The following is a 22,433-nucleotide window of genomic DNA, read 5'->3' on the forward strand; positions in this document are numbered from 1 at the left end:
TGAGGTATTATTATTACAGTTAAATCCAACTTTCTAAAAAACTAAGAGGTTAGGGACACATATTAAGAAGGTAGAGATTTGAATGGATTTCCCCTCATTTCAGTTCAAATGAGATCCACAAATTTCTTCTGACTGGCAAAGCCTCTCTACTTAGGACATCTGAGCAACAACAAAAACAGAAAATCAGCAATAAGAACCCTCACTCCAACTTTCCAGGAACCTACAACCTCCAGATGAGTCCCTGGTCCAGATAAGTCCTGAAACCTAGAGGGCCAAGCCTCTCCAGAACATCAAATAGTTCGATCTCCCTACCCCATATTAGTGACAGACCCTTCCAACATGAAAAATTTAGAATGGCCACAGCCCAAACACCCCTAAAGAGAGGGATGGAAAGATCAAAGGTGATGGTGGAGTTATACAGAGAAGACAGGATTTAACAAATGAATATGAATGCTGAATCATTAAATTGATATCTCTTTTAGTCTCTGATATCTTAGAGTAGCTAGAAGTAAAACCTAAAATTGTGGAATTGTAACCCATATCAAACTCTGAAACATGCTCTTCAACTAACTGTGGTGCTGTGCTTTGAAATGTATTGCTTTTTTGTATATATGCTATTTTTCACACACAAAAAAAGAAAGTTGATTGTGATGATAAAAAAATATTTAAGCCTTCTAGCCTCCTATATGCTGGAGTAGCTAGAAGGAAAAATCTGAGAAGATCATATGGTAGCCCATGACAAACTCTGGGATATCTTGTAACTACTTGTTGAAGAGTACTTTGAAAACTACTGCTTTTTTATTAGCTTTGTCTATATGTTATACTGTATTTTAAAATTCAAAAAAAATCCTTATTCCACGGCAGGTAACATCTTGGATCATTATGAAATCTTCAATACCTAGAAGTGAGCTCTTAAGAGGTCTTCCCACATTTCCACCTCTGGCAGAATCTGACCCCTTAGGGGAATAATTGATACCAACCAATATGGAAGACATCTAGCAAAGATATATTTAAAACTAGAAGAGATCAAGTGATTTCCCCTGAGATTGGCCCTGAGTTTGACTCTGAGTTCTCACCTTGGTGTACTTAGCTATCTTCTAGAGGAGTTGCAGGATCTAATTAACTGAGCCTGGCAAGAAGCAACATAGGCATATGGTGACACGGGCTAAGGACTTTTAATGACACTAGTCCATGGCCAAATGTGTTTCTCATTCTGGCTCCTATCTGCACAATAAACTATCTGCTTCTCATTCTGGCTCCTATCTGCCAGAGGGCCAAGCCTCTCCAGAACACTGGAGATGAAGTCAACGCCAACCAAAAAGACAAGTTATCTCAGTCCTCAACTCCTGGCAGGAGAATTTGTGCCCTGATTTATTTTTAGTGCATTTCCACCTTACTAATCCAGTCAGCTGAAGAAAAGCCAGCAAACTGACTATTCTGTGAGCTCACTACCCTTATTTAGCCCTAAGTGATTAGCTAAACATTTATACAGTCACCTGAGGGAGAATCTACTAGGAGGTTGGGGTCCCAACATTTTAAAAATATTCAGAGATCACACAGGATTTTATCACAGCCCAACTGGAAGTGTGAGTCCCACTATTTCATTGATAGCAACTTTTTACTCAAGGGAGAAAGACAAAGAAAGGTTGCTAACAAAAACCGGTATGTATACCCTATCATTTCATCAGTAGGGTGGAGGATGGGGTGAAAAGCAAAACTTCTGCTTTACCTTTTAAACAGTATAAAATATTAGACCTTAAGTTAGGACATGCATTCTGCCTTTATTAAGCTTCAAACTGGACTATTTGGTAGGAGTTCACAATGAATTGCACCTCTTCACCAAGACGTTGAAAGTGAAAAGTCAAAAGATTAATCAGTCATTTCTACACCTTTGTATTTGGATTTAACCCCGAATATGTCATTTTATTTCAATCTCCTACAGCTTGTGGGGACAAATTTATCCAACACCAGCTGTTCTCATATTTAAAAGCTACACCACATGATAAAATTAGAATCAAGTGAGGATCATATTCCTCAGCAAGAATTCCACTCTACATCCCACTGATGCCATGAGCCACAAGTGAGAAAACAAATACCAACATTATTGTTGTTTTTCCTCGGCATTCCTAAGTAGTCACAATAAACAGACACTGTATAGATGATCAAAAAAAGGAAATAAGCCCTAAACTCACAGAATTACAACTAAGGGTACAAATTTATTTCCAAGATTACTTTTCCTTAGAGTGGGAAAGTATATACTGTCTGGGCAGAGAAAGGAGTGAGTGAATTTAATTATCACAGATCTTATTTCTTTGTTTTGGCCCTTTGCATATCAAACAGGAAAGATCAACCATCATCACGTCAGTGCTGGGTATTTGGTGTGGCAAATATTCACCTTGAATATGGTCTAACTGTAAAACTGTAGCTGAAAACTACATTGTTAAGGTTCTATGTTCAGTTTATAAGATCACATTTCTAAACAGGCATTTTTACAAGAAGGGAAAGCAAAAGTAACCAATAAACATATGAATAGATGCCCAACCTCATTTATAATTTAAAAAATGCCAATCTACAAAACAATGAGATACCATTTTTCACCTATTAGAGGAGAAAATATTGAAGTATGTCAGTTGGCAAAATGGTGAAAAAGGAAATGGGCTTAAATATATACAACTGTTGAGAATGTACTCTTTCAGAGAGTAATTTGGCAATACTATTAAAATGTAATAGTATTACATAGTCATTAAAGTATGCAGAGATGTATTTATAAAGATGTTTACTTGAGTACTGTTTGTAACAATCCACATATTCTTCAAAAGGAGCCTGGTTAAATAATGTATCATATAAAAAATGCTATGTGGGAATTTAAAAGAATAAAGTAGATTTTTATGTGCTGTTACCAAATGATGATCCAGATATACATATATTGATTGAGTGGAAAAGCAAAGTATAGAACAGTATGTATAGTATGATTCTACTTATAAAAAAATAAAATAAAACTACATATATGGTTATATGTGAAGATAAGTTTCCTGGAAGAGTATACTGTTAATAGTAGAAAAGGAAGAGTAGAAATTGGGGGTTGGAAAGGATCAACTTTTACTTTTCACTTTATACCTTCTGAGTTCTCTGAATTTTTAGAATTTTTGCCCTAAGCATCTACTTCTTTACTTAAAAAAATATTTTGGCACACGTAGGTTTATTTCAATTTTCTGGAAAATTCATTTGTGTGGCATACCCCTCAAGTCCTTAAAAGTACCTTATAAATCAATAGAATTAAATAATACTCAAATAGGTTTAGTGTTATTGCATTTTACTGTATTCTAATTTTCTGAAATCTGGTAATTCCTGTATATTACATAGAATTGGCCAAAACTCCATTAGTCTACTAGGATAAATAATAAGAAGGAAACTCTTTTCAGACAACAGTTTTATTTTAAAATAAATAAAAGTGGATTTGACCTTAGAGGATATGTTACATCATACCTTGGAGTCATTTCAATGATTAGAAAAGGCTGTCCATAAAATGTAAATGTTGGCAGAATATTAAGAGGACAATACATCTAATTCCTGTAAGATATTCATGAAAAGGTACCTCTGACCTTACGTTCAAGAATCGAAGGAAATAACAGTAAACAGCAGGCAAGAATGTTCTGATCATTTCTGTGAAAACACTCTGTAAATTACTAAACAGAACAGAAATTTTGATAGTATACTATTAGTATATTTTGTTGGGGCTACTGTTGAGAGCTCTTGTCTTTTTTGTTGTTGTTAGAGCTACCTGACTTCATTGAGCCTCAGGCTAGACATAGGACAACTGCTTAAGTTATCTGCATTTTGACATTATACCATGCAAAAAAGCCCTCTACAGGTGAGGCTGAGGTAGTGATTTTAATTTTCTTCTCTTACTATTTAGCAGACTGTGTAGATAGGGTAAATTCTCCAATCATACTACTTCGATGTGTGAGTGTCTATGTGCATGCAATTTTTTTTAAAATAATAGGCCTCATATGCATAATACATACAATAATTCATCTTATGATAGATTAACATGCATGCACTCTTCTACTTTATTTTATTTACTGGTCTATTTCTACTCTACAGACAGATTGTAGATTTTATTCTGGGCTCCACCACGTAATATCTATGTGACTGGACAATGTGTGTATTCTCTCTAAGCTTACGTTTCCTTATTTGTAAAACGAGAATAATAATATCCCTACATCTTGAAGATTTTGTGAAGTGTGAATGAGATAATGCACAGAAAGTGCTTAGTAAAGTACCTAGTAATCAACCACATTTTATAGTTGGGAAAAATCAAGCTTGGAGAAGGTCGCTGGGCATGGTGTTTTGTTTTTTTTTCTTCTTCCTCTTTTTTTTTTTAATTTCGAAAGGCTGCTTAATGCTACTGATTCTCCTCTCTAGGACTCTTTTAGTTACACACAGCCCTAGCACATGCCACTGTCCATGTGGTAGGTAATCTGACTCCCAGTTAAGACAGTATGTGGTTTTAGCTGTCCTTGTGCACACAGTATTCCTCTTGGCAATATCTCTGGGTGAGCTTGTAGGAAAAAAAGTAAAGGAACAGCCCCTTTTAAAAATCGGACATGATCTTATAACCAAAACTTGCATACTAAAGCCAGAGGCATCAAAAAGACAAACATACTCTTCCTATTTTAGGTTAAATATTAAAGGAAATAAAATTTTAGGGTTAAATTTCAAAGTCTCTTCCGTATTTAGCAGGATGTGAAAGACATTAAAAGGAATCTAATCTCCCCCACACTCAAGATGATTTGCCAATTGGCTTGTTTACCTTAGAATACTGGAGAGGGTGTCATTTGGACAAAAGCAATGGCTCTCCCTGTTTAAAGGCAAATGGAGGGGTGAATTGCATACATGAAGAAATTTACTCTTTCTGAACCAGTCTATCAGGAGATTAGCATAAAACGAGTCAGTTTTGATGGGGTCTTAAAGGAAGTGACAGGTTTGGAGGGCTAAGTCTGAAGGAAGAATACATTGCAGTGTGTGTGTGAAAGAAGGTTTCAGGAAAAGGACAGACAAAAGAGGTGAGAAGAGCTTGCAAAATACAACCAAAAAAATCCAAAACTTGAATTGAAAATTGTTTATTGCTTCCAAGATAGGAAGGCTCTCAACTATAGGCACCTTGTCTCCTGATATCTCTCATCAGCATAGTCATTGCATGAGTTGGCAAATAAGACCCAGGAAGTGTTATAGAATTCTCCTGGAGTCTGAGCCTTTGTCACATCTGCTCCTTTGCCTCAAGGCTGGTACAATGCCAATATTTCACCCTCAAATAAGGGGATAAAAAATCCTAAGCCCAATTTTTAGCTAAATTTGGAAGTTCCTTAACAAAAACAAAGTAAAAATACTTGTCACATATTTTAACCCAAACATCTGTTTACCTTAGTGTCTGAGCCCTAAGGCCTGAATTTTTTTATGTAGAATTCTACAGCTTGAGTCTTTTAAAATCAGTTCCTATATTTCTATAATTGAGGGTCCAAGAAATGATGACAAAACAAAATTTGAAAGCTTTTCTTTAAGAGAGAGAGAGCGAGCTCTTCAAAACTTTGTTCTTGAAGCCCTCACCCTCCATGTAAGAAATCCAACTACCCTGAGGTGCTGTGAGAAGCCCAAGCTATATGTAGAGGCCCTGTAGGATGAAACACTATCTGGAGAGAGAAAGAGAGAGAGACAGCCCCAGCTGACAATAATTGACAACACAACATGGATCAAAGATGAACTGCCTAGTGAGCCTTCTGGAATTCCTGACATAAAACACCAGGCCAGAGAAGAAAGACCATATTCCAAAAGAGTGTTTCCATGAACGCGAGTTTCAAGATATGTCTCAGGTGTTTCCAAGCCCATGAGGATCTCAGCCTGGGGAGGAAGTGATGTCATTATTAGCTCACGACGAGATGTCATATCCTTCGATGGAAAAGCAGGCTGAGAAAAGTCAAGAACAATGTGGACCTTGAAAACAGTAGAACAAGTGCAGTAATGGCTGTATCATGGATAGGAATTTGTATGCTACGTAGTGTGTAGTGGTTATCTTTTAAAATAATTTCATATAGTAAGTGATTTTATATTGAAACACCAGAACAGTGAATATATTTTTTTCTCTAACATAGAGAGATGGTTGATTAATAAGACCTCCTTCTTGGCACTGGGTAAAATCAAGAACTTTAACAAAACCCTGGGGAAAATGTAAAACTTCAAGTGTGACCAAGTAAATTATGGTCACCTAGAAAACAACAGCTCCCTGATGTGGGAAAAGCAAGAAAGAGAGCAAGAGAACAAAAGACAGAGATAGAGACAAGACTGAAGGCAATATGGTAAAGAATCAAGAGACCTGGAAAAATTAAAATTCAGTGTTGCTAGAAAATGTCCTAGATGAAGTGGGAAAGAAATGGTGAGGCATATCTTTAGAATTCCCCAAGTAACAAAACTTCCTTGAGAGCTTTTCAAAACCACCATCAAAATACTTAGTGGATGACAAGTATCACTACACTTTTCTTCCAGACACCTGAGTATGTTCACAAGTCAGATTCATTCATTTTTGCAAGGACTGATACCAGTGGGCACAGAGGAAAGCAGAAGCTCACAGGTACATTCTGCAGTTGTTCAAAAGAGATAGAAGTCATTGTACACACTACACACAACCACTTTTCTGATTTAACTCATGTAGCTCATTCCTCCACTATTTTTGTCTCTGCCTCCCTCTGTTAAGTGGAATTCAAAATTTAAAAATATATATATATTTTTTTTCTCCAGTACCTGATGCTTTTTTTTGGACATTTCAAATTAATTATCTTTATGTGAATAAAGGCTACTTAGCAAGACCACTGTTAACAAATAGGAGCTAAATTAATATTTAAAATAAAAACTAGATCATAAAATAGGCAAATAAAAGAAAATAAATATGAATAGCACAATAAGTATCTCCATCCAAATAACTTAAGTTCAATTGTAAAAGAATGCATCAAGTTTAGCTTATTGTGTACATTTTAAATATTTTCACTAATCAGACATTTTAAAACATGTAAGATACCATACATTGCTAAACTAGCTTTATCTCACTTCTCTTTCCCCAGTATTTTTAATGTAGTTAATATCAGATCTTCAATTGCTCACTTCTTTCTTTTCACTTTTTTTTTAAATTTCACATGGGCAGGCACCAGGAATCGAACTCAAGCCTCTGGCATGGCAGGTGAGAACTCTGCCACTGTGCCACCATTGCCCGCCCAATTGTTCACTTTTAAATAAAGCTAATCATTTATTTTTCAGACCACTGAACCAAACTCCTACATTAGATCCATGAAGTTAGCATAGTTCTGCAAACATCCTCATTATTGGGACAAATTATAAGGACAATATCATTGTTCCTTTGTATGATCTCTATGTATCTTGTCATTTTTCCAGGGTAAGATTGCCAAGGTCTTGGACTCTTCATTTGGTAGAGTCTAATTCTGTTCTCTTTACAAAGAGCTAGGGTTACACTCAGCAAAGGTTACCATTTACGTGATACATGAAGCCTTCTAACATAACTCAACACCAAAGTAAAATCTCCAGCTATTTTTTCTCTCAAGGACATCCCTACTGCTACCTAACATCAAGAAGGAACACTTCAGGACAGGTCATATGCAGGGCCTACCCATACTCTTAATCCATATTTTCACTTTGATATCCTAGAGCATGGTATTATCTCATGCCAGTCAAGCAAAAAGAGTGTTTCCTTTGAAGATTTTCTTTTCTACCCTCTAGAAGAAAGTGCACGGGAATCAAATGAAACAATACAGTGGCTTTAGCAAAGGGAAAAATATTTAAGAGTTAGCTTTCTTTTAAAAATTATACCATTCTGAAAAGAGATGTATTTCTTTTCTTTTTATTTTGCTTCAGCTTTTATTCAAATTAGTTCTGAAAGATTTGTTTTTACAAATAAATAACATGTTAAACTCTTTAAGTAGTTTCCAAGGCTCAGCTCATCATCTTTCAAACCTCTGCATTTCAGAGAGGCAAAGCCACTACCTTAAATACAGACTACTTTTCTTTTTAACTCCATCTTTCATCTGCCTTATTCTCTGTTATAATTTCATCTACTCTGCTAATTCTGAAAATCAGAGACTTGAAACCATGACCAGAATTTGACGTTAAAAAAAAAAGAGAACAAACATTAAAACTATAAGAAACCTTAGAGACCATCTCATTTCTCATTAACTATGAGATAAATGAGACCCTAGGTCATATAATTAATTAATGACAGATCTGGAACCAGAATCCAAATTTCCTTAATCCTAAATTAGTGCTCTCTCTCTCACAAACTACTTGGCCTTTCTGTATTTTTATCCATTTCTATACTATCTTCAGGCAGATTATTTAACTCATGCTAACCAGTGACATATTCCAAAGTAAGATTCAGGGCATTTCTTGGTTCCGTTATTATTATCTCCTTTCATTGGCTGAAAGATCAAGGATAGGTGATAGGAACTTCTGCTTCGCCCCCACACCCTATGGTTAAAATGACAGCATTGGCAGCCTGGTGCCTTATCTATTAAACTTGATTGTTCACGCTTAGGAAAAGAATTATGTGTGATATTAGGAGGCCCAGTATGACCTTTCCATTATCAGGGCTGGATTTTCTCTTTCTGTTCTCTTTAGTTGGGGTCATGGGATATAGTAAAAGTAACACAGACTTCCTAAAACAACTAATCACAGTATTTCCGGATGCAATAATCTATATAATCAATGTACTCCACAAATACTGTGTGTTCAACCGGACTAGGCACTTTGATGACAGGAAACATAAGGCAAGATCTTAAGGAACATCCAAATGAACGGTGCACCACCATAAAATAGCTAAAAACAGAAGTGTATTATAGAGTTTGTTCTAGTTTGAAAGCTGCCAGAATGCAATATACCAGAAACAGAACAGCTTTTAAGAAGGGGAATTTATGAAGTTACAAATTTACAGTTCTAAGGCTGTGAAAATGTCCAAATTAAGGCAAGCCTATGAAAGCGTCCAAATTAAGGCACAAACAAGACATTACCTTGACTCAAGAAAGACGGAAGAAGTTCAGGGTTTCTCTCTCCGCTGGAAGGGCACATGATGATGTGCCATGTTTTCTCTCCTGACTTCTTCTTTCATGAAGCTCCCCTAGGGGCATTTTCCTTCTTCATCTCCAAAGGTGTGTGGACGCTAAAGCTTTTTCTAAAATGGTTTCCTCTTAAAGGGCTCTAGTAAGGAACCCCACCTTGAATGAGTAGAGACGCATCCCCACCTTGAATGAGTAGAGACGCATCCCCATAGAAATTATCTAATCAAAAGTGTCTGAGGCATGGTGGCTCAGTGGCAGAGTTCTCACCTGCCATGCCAGAGACCCGGGTTCGATTCCTGGTGCCAGCCCATGCATTAAAAAATTAAAAATAAATAAACAAATAAAAGTTACCACCCACAATTGGGTGGGTCAAATCTCCATGGACACAATCAAAAAGCTCTCACCCAGCAATACTGAATGAGGATTAAAGGACTTGACTTTTCTGGGGTACACAACAAATTTGAACCAGCACAAGCCTCTAAGTTCACAAGAGGAGAAAAACAAGGAGGGCTAGATTAGAAACCTCTATGTAAAGGTGAAGTTTCACCTGGACCTACATATAACATCCACCACCACAATAATAATAGCTCTAACAATTATTGAGCACTTGATATATGGCAGATACTGAGTGCCTTTTGTAAGGCATCTCATTTAATCCTCAAAACACTAGAAACATACGCCATTATGCCTGTGTTACCAAGAGGGAAACTGAGTCTTAGAGGGTGTGGTAGTTAGTTTCAGGTGTCAACTTGGCCAGGTGAAGGTGCCTAGTCCTATTGCTATGGACATGAGCCAATAGCATGTGAACCTCATCTGTTGCTGATTACATCTGCAGTCGGCTAGGAGGCATGCCTGCTGCAATGAATGATGTTTGATATAATTGGCTGGATGCTTAAATGAGAGAGTTCAACATAGCACAGCTCAAGCAGCTCAGCATACCTCATCGTAGCACTTGCAGCTCAGCCCAGGCCTCTGGAAATGCAGAAAGGAATCACCCTGGGGAAAGTTGTTGGAACCGAGAGGCCTGGAGAGAAGGCCAGCAGAGATCGCCCTATGCCTTCCCATGTAAGAATGTCAGTTGAAAGTTAGCTGCCTTTCCTCTGAAGAACTATACAGTTTTAACTAAATAAATCCCCTTTTATTAAAAGCCAATCCACCTCTGGTGTGTTGCATTCTGGCAGCTTTGGTAGACAGTAAGCCTCACATACCTGAAACATGATAAATCTATACAGTCTGACTTCAGAACATCCCACATCATTTAACATCATAGAACACTTTCCCCACAAATGAGATAAAGGGATAAGCACAGTACCTGGCACATAGTTCAGTATCCCATAAATGTTATTTGCTTCTCTCTACCTATCCCCTATCACTCACCTCAAACACTGCTTTCTCATACATATTTCACCTTTCAAATTTTAAGCATTCTTAAAGCCCAATTGAAACCCCACCCTCTGCAGTTTTCCTAGACTAGTCAAGTCTAGGAAAGTCATAGCACTTACTTTTAAAAGCATGTTGGGTGTCATGGGCACTATTTAATGTTTTATGACATTAATGTCTCTGATGTCTTATGGTGCTATTAAGATGGTTCGTACATTAGTATTATGCATCTATTGCACTGCTAGGCTTTTCATATAATTTAATTGTGTCCATTAACTCTAAATTTTATCGTGTTGCTCTAGCTCTTGACATAGGAGGTATTGCAAAGTATTCACTGATTCAACAGATTGGGAATTTGTAAAGTTTTCATTTGCTCATTGGAAAAATGACCGAAGTCTAACAAATGCAGCCAACACTTCAAACTTTGATTCAATCCTGTTTGGAGAGTCTGTAGGTATAGATTCTTTTTCCTTGTACCCAATTTTGGACATAAAGATAATGTGTACGTGATTCTAATCCCTTTAGTCCATGTAAAAGCACAGAATAGAACCTATCTTCTTCTGAGCTACAAAAGAATAACTCTATCTGTTCTGTGAAAATGAAACAACTAACTTTTATAAGGAAAAAAGGTATCTCCTGTTCGTGGACTTGTTTTAATCTTGCAAATTTATTATGAACTATTATATATGCAGAAAATAATAATATAATATATATGTACGTTTAAACAATAAAATTAACACTCTGTAGTCACTATACCCCTTAATAAATAAAACAAGAAGCAGTATTAGTAAATCTTTTATATCACCTAAGTTTTAGTCTAAACCAAATGAAGCCTAATATAGTTATAAAACTTCAGGTTGATAAAGTAGGTTTCAAAGGCTGAAGAAAGCCACAGAGTGGCAAGGGATTATATATTGAGATTAGGAGGAGATTAATCTTGTTCTAATAATGATATTAAAAATTATTTGTAAAAGACTGTAAGTAGGAACTAATTTTTTTCATTAAAGCATTGTCATATAATTAACTGACCTTATATCCTGGCTTTGCTGGAATAGTTCCTATTTCAAATATTCTATTTCCATAAATCAACAGCTTTCTGGAAATCACAATATTTTGTTATTCAGGTTAGTTCATATCTTCTAATCTACCTCTTCTACCTGGAAGAATAAAAATTCTTTGTTAGGCCATGCGACCTAAATGTTGGGATGGGAAAATAAATCACCACAGATATTGTGAAAAAAAGCATCAGGTTATAAATTTAGGTGATCCCAGGTCTAATCTCTGTTGATTACTGGCTATGAAGCAAGCTCTAACACAAAGGGAAACACATACAGTATTAAGATTCATACTGCCTATGAGGAAAAAAAAAAACCTAGTAGTACAGGAGAAGCCCAATTATTCCTGATACTAGGAACTGATATATTTTGTTTAGGAAGTTCTCCTAGATATAATATTAACATTGACAACATCCTTCTTATAGTAAACATAACAATGGATTTCAATGGAATTCTTATTATAACAAATATGCCAAAGGCTTCAAACCAAAACACAAATTCATAGACACTAATCTAATGCCCTCTAAAATGATGTTTTGGAGAAATGACTCAATACCTCTTCTGGGTACAAGTGCTAAAGCTGTAAAAGTAAATCTCTGGATTTAAAAAATTGAGAATGTTAAAGCAGTTTCAACCTTAGCCAACAGGTCAGATGTTCTGGATTCACCTGCCATCTGTATGTAACTAATTTATTCATCCTAGTGCGAAAACAATACACTTGACTAAATTTTATTAAATCCCAGTGAGATTTAGACAGAATTTCTTTCATTCTGTTTCTTGAAGGTACCCAGATAAATAAGAAAAAATTTTCTCTCAGGGATTGTGCTTGGAATATGCTATGAAAATGTCAGAATAAGTGCAGAATAGCATGAGGATGTACATTTTATATGAATATAAAGGAAAATCCACTTAAAAAGAAACATGAAAAAAATCTAAGACTTTCCAGACAAACTTCAAAGTGATTATTTGCTTTAAAATTATCCCTTCTGCACAATATAAGTGATTTAGCAACTGTCCACTGATTACCTAAGGCAAAGGAAATCTAATCTGTAAGTTTTGGGAAACATTATCCACTAATAATTGATCAAAAAGAAAAAAGAAAAAAAAGCACTTAAATTATGCAAGTCAATAAGAAAATAAAGATTATAGTAAAATGTATGAACATTCAAATGGATACAGTTAGGCATTTCCATAAAAGTCACCGCTAACCTTTCTTTCACTGTATTGCATTTGGTTTTGTTTCCCCCAAGAGGATAAAGAAGAAAACCATTAGAGTTTCTCTGACCATTAGTTCTCCAGTTAATGACACTTCCAACACCAGATTAAGTTCTTCTATCTCAGTTCAACCATTGTGTACTGACCCTCAGAGGGTAGGTTCAGTTTTAGGCCTTCTGAGACTGTCCGTGTAATAGACACAAAGAGGAAGAAATCAATGTAACTTTTCTGAAAAGCATATGTGAGGAAAGCCTCCAGTTGCATGGCTTCAATATGAACAAGAAAAAAATCCAAGGATCTCAGAAGTAACTCCATGGTAGTTCCGTGGCTTGGCCATTTGTCTTTGTGTACTCAGATCATAAAACAATTGGTTTCTAGAAGCTCAGTCCTGTAACAGAGTATTTCAGCTATCCAAAGAATGAACTTCCTTTTAATTAAAAAAAGGAGGGGATGCTTTTTGAAAACCTAAAAGTTCCAACTAGAACAACTGTATGGAAATGAAAAAATCTAACCAGTAAAATTTAGAAGTTATTTAAACCTCCAATATGCAGTCTCTAAATACTTGCCAACACCCATTTCTCAAATGTAATTGTCCAGCGTTGTATTTCACCATCTCAGCTGGTAGAATGCTAGAAAAGCGAAGAAAGGGTGGCACCGGAGCAGACCTCCAAAATGGCATATAAAGGAGATGCACAATCCTTTTCGAAGAGAAAACTGAGGCTATCATTAGCAGCAACTGGTCACAGCTAAAACTGAACCAGTTAATTCATGGCCACCATGTGCTTGGGTTTCAGGGCCTTGACAATATGGATAATAGTGTCATGTTCTTTTCTAGTCCTTAAACCAGATGCAAAGTCCCTATAGCAGCCTGAAAGAATCCACTTGTGTTGTAGCACCTGTGTTTATCAAGGTAATCTATCCATCCTGAGTGATGTAGTTTGGAATTTATAGATAAATTGTAGACATTATTGAAGTAATAAGAAGAAGGAAAGGTCCTCAGAGATCAAGTATATATTTTATACATGAGAAAACTGAGGCCAAGAAAGAAAGAATGGTTTGTTCAATGTCTCAGAGCAATTCATGGTTTATCCTTGGTTTCTTTTCCTTTCTGCTCTGTGTCAGTCTGCCAGTTCAGAATGACAATACTTAACAAGTAGACCATATTCTGCCAGACCTAAAAGCAATCAAATTCTCAAAACTAGCCATCAGATACCCTTCTAAGGAAGTCAATGAGTGAAGCAATATCTATTTCCTGCTCAGGTCACATTCAGAGTATAGCAATCCTTGTCAGACTGTGAGACTCCCTATCACGTACAGAAAATAGCAGGATCCAATCATCTAGGTCAAACCAAACTAAGATTGAATCCTTCTCTGGCCTCTCTGCCTAACTGGAGCCACTACCCATTGCTGGCCCAAGGCATGAAAAGCAGGGCAGGGACTTAACCAGCATCAGATACAGAAAGGGACACACAGAAAACACTGTCATTAAGAAGTATAAGAAGCATTGCTATCAGTTTAGGAAGCTTGCTTTCAGCAGACACTATCAGGTACATGTGTCTTTTTTTCTATAAATCTCCTCTTTTGCTGTATTCTTTCCCTATGTTAATGCATCTCTGAGTGTTAAGCCTCAAGGGGTAGGTTGATCATTATATGTCACCCACCACTCATCTGGTAGAAAGATCTCAACTATTTCCTCTCAGGTCTTGGGGCCAAATTGTAATCTGAAGTGTAATTTCTAGATTCTAGAGAATCCTGGGACTGGCAGGGAGAGCATCAGGATTTACAGGGAAAATTTTACCACAAACGCACCCACTTATTTATGCATTTTGAGGCTAGTTATTGTTATAAAATACTATTCACATAAACTAAAAAAAAAAAGAAAAGAGAGAAAAAAATCAATAAGTGCTATTCATGTATCAGTATAACTTCATTCTTTACAGAAAGTTTTCAAACTATTTATCTGAAAAGAACCTCAAAACCTCAAGGTAGGCTTAGCATTTTGTTCGCTCTATTTCACAGTTAAAGAACCTAAGTTCTAAAGAGGTTAAGAGCCTTTCCAAGTTCCTATAACTGGCCCCAACCAGCTAGTGATAGAGTTGAGATTTTGGCCCAAGTCCTCTAAGCCATGAGCCAGGGTTCTAAACAAGTTATAGTACTGCCCATGCTACTGTGATCGAAAATAAAGACTATTACTGTGGTTAGATATGTACTAAATAATACATAATCAAATCCAACAAAATGAAGACTTTCAATTAATTTGTATTCTAACCTGAAAAATGGCTCTCAGAAAAGTGAATAACAACTTTCTCATTAAACATAATTCTATGAATTTAGGATAAAAATAACTCATGACTGAATGTAAAGCACCCTATAAAGTTCAATAGAATGTCCAGCAGCTACTTGTTTTGATTAAGTTATAGCCAGCCATCAATAATCATGATGAATAAGAATGCATACTTACTGCAACTGGCATCTCAAAACATGGTATCCAGTGACACAGTTTCTTCCACTCTCTGAAATCTGTTTTTGTTCTTCAGCATCTGCAAGACATCTCCACAGCCAGAGGTCAGTGTGTTGTGTCTGAATGCCTAGTCCAGGCCACAGCCACAGCTCAAGTTCACTGGTACAGAGAGCAAGAACAGATAGCAGACATAGATGACTTCCAGATTCTAAGGAAAAGTAGTATAAGCTTTCTTATTTATTTTTTATCACAATCTTGAAGTTTAATTCATTTTTTAAAGTTTAATAGCTGATTTGTTATAGACTTAGAAATTTATATTGTTGAACAATTGTTATTTCAAATTGCAAATGATTCCTCAAAAAAACGAGAAAATGTAAAAAACTTAGTTGTTTTATTTTGATGAAACAATAGCTTTATTAGCTATGAAAAGATTGGTTTATTTCATGTGTTAATCTTACCTATTTTCCTAGTGAGTTCTGGGCATACAGACAAAAAAAGGAAATATGAGAATAAACATTTTTTAAAGGGTAAAACAATGAAAATTAATGCATGATTTTCTAAATACTGCATTGTATAAATTTCCTAAAAAATAATTTAGGGAATGGTAGCAAGCACAATGATCTACTTCATGTTAAACACTGAGATAAATGCTTTGTAAAAATTCCTCATTTAATATTCACAATCCCATTTTGAGAAATGCATTATTATCCCCCTTTTATAAGTAAGGAAACAGACTCAGAAATGTCCAACACTTGGCTCAAGATAGGATGCCAAAGTCAGTGTTCAATCCCAAGTCTAATTGGCTCCAAAGTCTGTATTTCCTAAACTGTACTATGTCATTCTGTTTACTTAGTAAGATAGTTCTTGCACCAAATAAAGAAAATATACTCATTTAAATCTTAATTCTAAACAACTCAACATTGCACATCATATTTAGGAAGAAACATCTCTTCAATACACAGAAGATATGGTATCTTCTTTTTAAAATAGCATTTATTGCATTTTTTGAAAATAAAGTAATACAAATTTATTATAATAAATCCAGAAAATATACAAAAACACAAAGAAAAAATGTTTAATTACCCACATTCCCAACACTCAGAGAAAACTACCATTAAATATTTTGTGCATTTGTCTACAGTATTTTAAATGTAATATTCAATTTTAATCAGAGAGATTAGGAGCAAAAAATTTTCTTGGGAGAAAAAAGGTGACTACTGGATTAGTGTTTCAGCAAAAGTTCACATTCAGAAAGACATATTATCTGATCTAGCCTACACATTAGAAATGGGCAACTAAGGTCCAGAGAAGTCAAGTAATTTTCAGAAAGTCATAGAGCAATTTGTTAGAACCAGGACTAAAATGCAGTTCTTCTAGCACACTGCCAAGGATTCATTCCATTACATACATTTTCTGAGTTTCCACAGAACTTATAGTCTGGGACTCCTGACCAGTTAACCTTATATTTGCCCAAAGTATTTCTCATGCACATATGGTCCTTTTTCTCAACTAAATTAACTATCATCATTTAAATTATTTCTCTTTTCTCTTATTTGATTTTTTTAGAAGCTTTATCAGCCCTTCCTGGTAAGCATAATTTTTCAATATCTTGATAATAAATAATTAAGCCAAAATTAGCTTCAGAAAATTTTGTCTTCTAAGTCACTTTTGCCTTCACGAGCTACCTACCCTAGGCCAATTAATTCTTGAACTGACCCAAAAGAAGAAGGAGGATAACTAGAATTTATCAGTATATTCATTCATCCATTCATCCATTCAACAAATATTTACTGAGTACATGCTATGGTCAGGTTCTGTTTTGGCCACTGAGGAGACAGCAATGAACCAGACTAACCAGGTCTCTGTTCTCATGGAGCATGCATTTTCCCTCTCATTCCCCTTTGCTTCATATTTGTAACTCATGAGCTATATATACAGAGGCAATAGGGAGAAATGTCCTGACATCAAACATTCAAATTGGCTGTCCAGAAAGTGTGGTACTCATCACACAGTAGTCATCACTGTACTAATATCAGATTTAACTATCATAGTAATGGTCAGTTTTAGTTAAGTTCAGAAGATGTTTTTAAAGGACCTTTGCATTAAGCACCAAAGCTATAGAAATACAGAAGTCAAGGAAAAAGATGTACTTCTTGCTGACAAGGAACTCATAGCAGAGGAAATAGATGTGTGTGAGAGACAAGTGATAAGGACAATGCTGGGATTGTTTTAGGTTGCATTTTTAAGATTTGTCTTCATGAACCCATGCAGGAGGCAAAATAATCTCAACAGATGGCTATTTAAAAATACCTCAGAGAGGTTATAATCATAGGTCAGGGCTTCATAAGTGGGTTGAATTCTTCACTGCATCTTAGTATCCTTGCCTGTACTAATAGTACATATCTAATAATTATTGTGAGGACTAAATGAGATCCTGTCAACCTTGAGTGAGCTTGGAAATGGATTCTCCACTCTTTGGAAGGCTGCAGTCCTCGTTCAGAGATTTATTACAACCTCATGAGAGATTCTGAGCCAGAACCACCCAGCTAAATTGCTCTCAGATCTCTGACTACACCTCTCCACCCCCCATAACTGAACGTGGTAATAAATGTTCATTGCTTTAAGCTGAAAAAAATACATCTCAGAGATAGTGTATTTATACCCACTACCTCCTCTCCCAACATCCCCCCACATTGTTTGTTTGTCTTTTAATTTTGAGCATCCAAATATCCAGTCAATCTGAACCTCTGCCCTTTCCAGACGATGTTTACACCTTGATTATCACAGAAGCATTTCCTGAAGACTGTGGAGAATTCCAATGCATTGCAGAAAATGAGGCTGGGACTGCAATCTCTGCAGCCAGGCTCTTTGTTTCCCCAGGTAATTACTTCTCAGGATCTCCCTGCTCCAATTTGGTTCTGAGCCAAGTAAAAGATCTCTATTTCTATCTGAAACACTAACTAATTATATTTTTTCAGAAGGAAAAGAAGTGGAAAAATCAGAGAGTTCTCCAAAGTTACTCATGAGGAAATTTTCTCCAAAACTGGTCTCCTCTCTCTGGAACAGTGAAACCTACACAAAGGAAAAAATCCAGACAAAACCCCAATAAACCTTATGCCAACTATTCCTGAATCAGCCAGTCACACTGAACATGACATTCAGGTTCCAAAACAGGATTTCTGCACCATCCATGAAAATTCCTCTGAGCTACAACCACAATGGTAAGGGCAGAAAGATATAACATTCACTCATTCAACAAATATTCTTGGTTCTATAGATCCAACAGTGAGCATGACAAAACTCCTGCCCTCAAGGAACTTACATTCTGAGATCAATTATTTTAACTTTGTCAGTTCTCCCTTGCCCTTCATCAAGCATTTCACACTTGGCTGCAATAATTCATGCACTGGATCCACATTTAAGGGTTTCTTACAGAGAATTATTGGGGAAAAAATCATTAATCTTGAAAGGGCACAAAATTTTAGAGTGGGATATTCTCCCAAAATAGAATTCAGGGTCTTGTTTCAATGTAAATGTATAAAATATTTTGTGATACAGGTTTTCTCATGGCCAACCTTAAAATACAGACAGAACTGTCCTTGTGTTTAGAGAGCAAACGCAAAAATTAAAGATAATTCAGTAACTGAAATTTGTCAACCACGCTATGTTTAAAACAACACAACCCACTCTCCCTTCCCCTCTCCGCCCCCCCCACTGTTGCCCCACCTTGCAATACAAACAAAATTTTAAAATAATTTTTTTAAATGGGTTCTAATAATATCTAACATGGCCTGTTAAATATTTTAGCAGCCCAAATTTATACCGTAAATAAAATTTTAAAAATCAGCATTCTTTCAAAGATGCCAATGGTGGCAGAAAAACTGCTGCATTCAATAAATCTGGAGTGTCTGATGCTATTGCCTTGCAAGTGGAACTTAAGAGAGGAAGGACCTAATTTGTTGTACATTTTAGTCAACATGTTGGTGAATAAGTCCAATGAAGTTTCCATGGGCGTATTAAAAAGCAGTTTTACCATGCTACAAGTTTGAAAGGATTGCAACCTCTATGCTTGGATTACAATCAGCCTATTTGGACACTTTGCAAAATATTTCTTGCTGGTCAGCATTTATAATGGGCATATCATTTGTAACAGTTGGCCTTTCCTAAAATCATACAGTATTGAGTTATAAGCCCTCTTTTAAATCTCTTCTCATGCCAGAATCTTATCAATATATAAGAAATTTAGAGGTTAGGTGCCAAAATATCCAGCACAATACTTGTACATTTTTGGTATCATACAGAATTTAAAATCCCAGGAACTATTGCAACCGAGAAATCAAGATTTAAGGGATGATTTTGATTATTGAATCATTATATAAATACTCTTTTCTGCTTTCTGGCATATCTGAGTAGACAGGAAAATGCCTGAAATCTCTGAATTGTAATCCAGCTGCTATGATCTCTGATAATGGTTGTACAGCCCTTATCTTCTGCCCCTGTGATTGTAAAAACCTTGTGACTAACCTTCACCTGTACGTAGTTATCCAGTTTTTCAATTTTAGAGTCTTGTAATCACTAAAGATAGCCCCTTAATGTTTGTTAATGAAGGGTCTTGTGTCTGCCCAGAACTAACCCACCCCAAGTCCCAAATTATCTTGATGACCAAGACCAGATTTAACCTAAGAGGGCCTGTCTGACATGCTCATTCGCTTAGACTTTAACCTACAAGTCACCAATACCTCATTCTGCCATTTTCTTCCATACATTCTGTGACTAAGTATGTAATCAGTCTGCATATGCGCAATAATTAGATCACCACTAATTACATCATCTGGAGCCACTGTGCTCATTATCCTAAACCCTACCCACCTTTTCTCAAATACAACTATCCAAATTTTGGATAGTTTGGGGAGACAGATTTGGGCCGTTAATACTACATGCCTAGTAATAAACTCTTTCTCTCTTTGAAACCCCAGTGTGTTAGGAATTGTTACTGAGTGTGTCAGGCAAAAGAGTCCACAGCTTTTGTCTAGTAACACTATCAACACTCTAGACATTATGTGGTTCATTCCTTCTGTCATTTCAAACATTGAAAGTACGGTCTATATGTTTTTTCCCTGTTCAATTTATGTTTACATCTCCCACATTCATACCAGTATAAAGCCATTGAATTTTGTTAGATTTTTTACCAAGTCTTATAGTGATTATTTAATGTCTATAACTCATTTTGTGTTTTAGAGAAAACCTCCACTTTGAAAATCGACATTCTACAGAAACACATCTTTAATGCCTCCAGACAAAAAAGTCTTACAGCTAATGTTTGCACTTTGGAGTGCAACTTAGCTGGGAGGGCCTGACAAATGAATGGGAGGGGGCTATAAATATTTTTAGTAAAGTGTTACTTTTGACTTGTGCAGAACATGTAGAATATGCTCTTTAATTTAGTAAAATTTTTTTTAAAGGTAGAGATGCTTTGTTAGGGTAGCTACAATAATTCTTAATCAAAATTTCTGAAATTCTTTTAATTTTTTTCCATAGTTATTGGAAATTGTTTACCAACTATTATTTTTGTTCAAAGTGTAATTTATTTTCCTTTTTTCACCAACCTCTCTTGCAAAAAAAGAAGTAGTTTTCTGCTAATGATGCAGCATACATATGTTATATGCCTTTTGAGCTGCGTAACCTAATATTTGGTTTTGATAATTTGTTTTAGTATATAGCTGATAAATGTAATGTACATTAATGTTAGTTCAACCATATATTTATACTGTCTTGGAATGTGTGGTTATACATTTGTGGGAGAAATAATTTGTCAGTATTCACCAACTTGTAAAATCTTTTAGTGTGAAACGTAAACATCTAAATAAATAAATGAAAAAAATCAGCATTCTTGACTATTTAACTAATATAAATAAATGTAGCCTCTGTTCACTACATAAAAATTTTAAAAATTTTAAAAATTATAAAAAAATTCTTGGATTTTTAAGAAGGGATTTATTAAATAGTATTTAGGCCTGTGAAGTGAGAGAAATAGATTGCTAGAGATGGAAGGAATTAGAGTGCTACAGTAGGATTCCCTTTCATTATATGTCTATTCAGAATTTCAATAATCACAGTGAATTAAATGTAACCTGAAAATAAAATTTTCTTCAATCTTTAGTCCTTTTATCCTCACTGGACATTTTCCTTTTTAGTTGATAGAGCAAAAATGAGCTCCACCAAGTACATCTTACCTCTGACTTCAGAAGAAGTTCACAGCACTACTCTTACAATAGCGTATAAACTTTACATTTTAAAAACCAACCAAGACTATATATAAAGAGGGATGAATAAGTGACAGTAAAACAGCTGCCCTGTTTCCACTAATGATAGGACAAGAAAGAATTCTTTAACATGCATGCACTAAGAAGGTTTTAGTGAGAAAGGCAGGAAGTTCCTACATTTTGTGAGGCATTAGAATGATTTTCCAGAGGCCCCTACTGATAAATTAGAGAAAGAAATGGAAAGTCATTTTTGGAGGCATAGTGGAATATGGTTCTCCCAATCTGACATCTTAATGATTCTTTCAGTTTTAGGATTCTATGATTTTTCTCCAATAAGCAACTAAACCATTCAAACAACCACCTTTGCAAGGAAAATTTGAAACACCATTCAAAAAAGCAAAACAAATATTAAAAAGAAGAAAAAAAAGACATAATAGATTATTAGGCATACACCCTTAATCACTGGAAATGGTAGAACCTATCTTCCTTTCCTAAATCATCTCTTGATCCCCTTATTGTGGCAAGAACCTTTATCTTGATGAACCACTGAGTTGTCACACAGTAACCAATATCATGTCTTACAAAGAACTAGAGAAAAGAAGCGGAAAAGAATAAGAGGAACTAAAATTCTTCCTTAACTGTGGTACATTCAAGACCGGTGCTAGGCAAACTGGGGATTTAGCAGTTTGTCCTGGATATCTTACCAACTTGGCTGGTGGGGCATGTCGCAAACTTTTAGGTACCGAGGTACCTTAAGTCTAAACTCTTTTTGTATTAATCAAACCCTTTCTCAGTAAAGAACCAAATATCAGTCACATATACCACATTTAAAATGTTTAGAATAGTGCCTTGCTCATAGTAAGTGCTGTATGTGTTGGTTATTCTTATTTGTATTATGTCCCTTGCATTTGCATTTAAAATTCTAATTTGAACTAAAAGGCTTTGT

The 22,433-nt window shown here is 35.7% G+C and overlaps 1 protein-coding gene across 3 annotated transcripts in view; it reads right to left on the reverse strand.

Moving 5' to 3' along the window:
- The window catches only part of KLHL3 (kelch like family member 3), a 382,736-nt gene that overhangs the window by 340,080 nt on the left and 20,223 nt on the right, over positions 1–22,433 (reverse strand). For 2 of the 3 annotated variants that reach the window (XM_077138537.1, XM_077138538.1), the window contains exons 2-3: positions 15,225–15,383; positions 11,523–11,650 (exon numbers count right to left, since the gene is read on the reverse strand). The gene's annotated coding sequence lies outside the window, so the exon portion shown is untranslated. The remainder of the gene's footprint in view (positions 1–11,522; positions 11,651–15,224; positions 15,384–22,433) is intronic. The other variant, XM_077138539.1, reaches the window with a different exon arrangement.

The sequence above is a fragment of the Tamandua tetradactyla genome, chromosome 20 (genome assembly GCF_023851605.1).
Source record: "Tamandua tetradactyla isolate mTamTet1 chromosome 20, mTamTet1.pri, whole genome shotgun sequence".
NCBI classification, from domain to species: domain Eukaryota; kingdom Metazoa; phylum Chordata; class Mammalia; order Pilosa; family Myrmecophagidae; genus Tamandua; species Tamandua tetradactyla.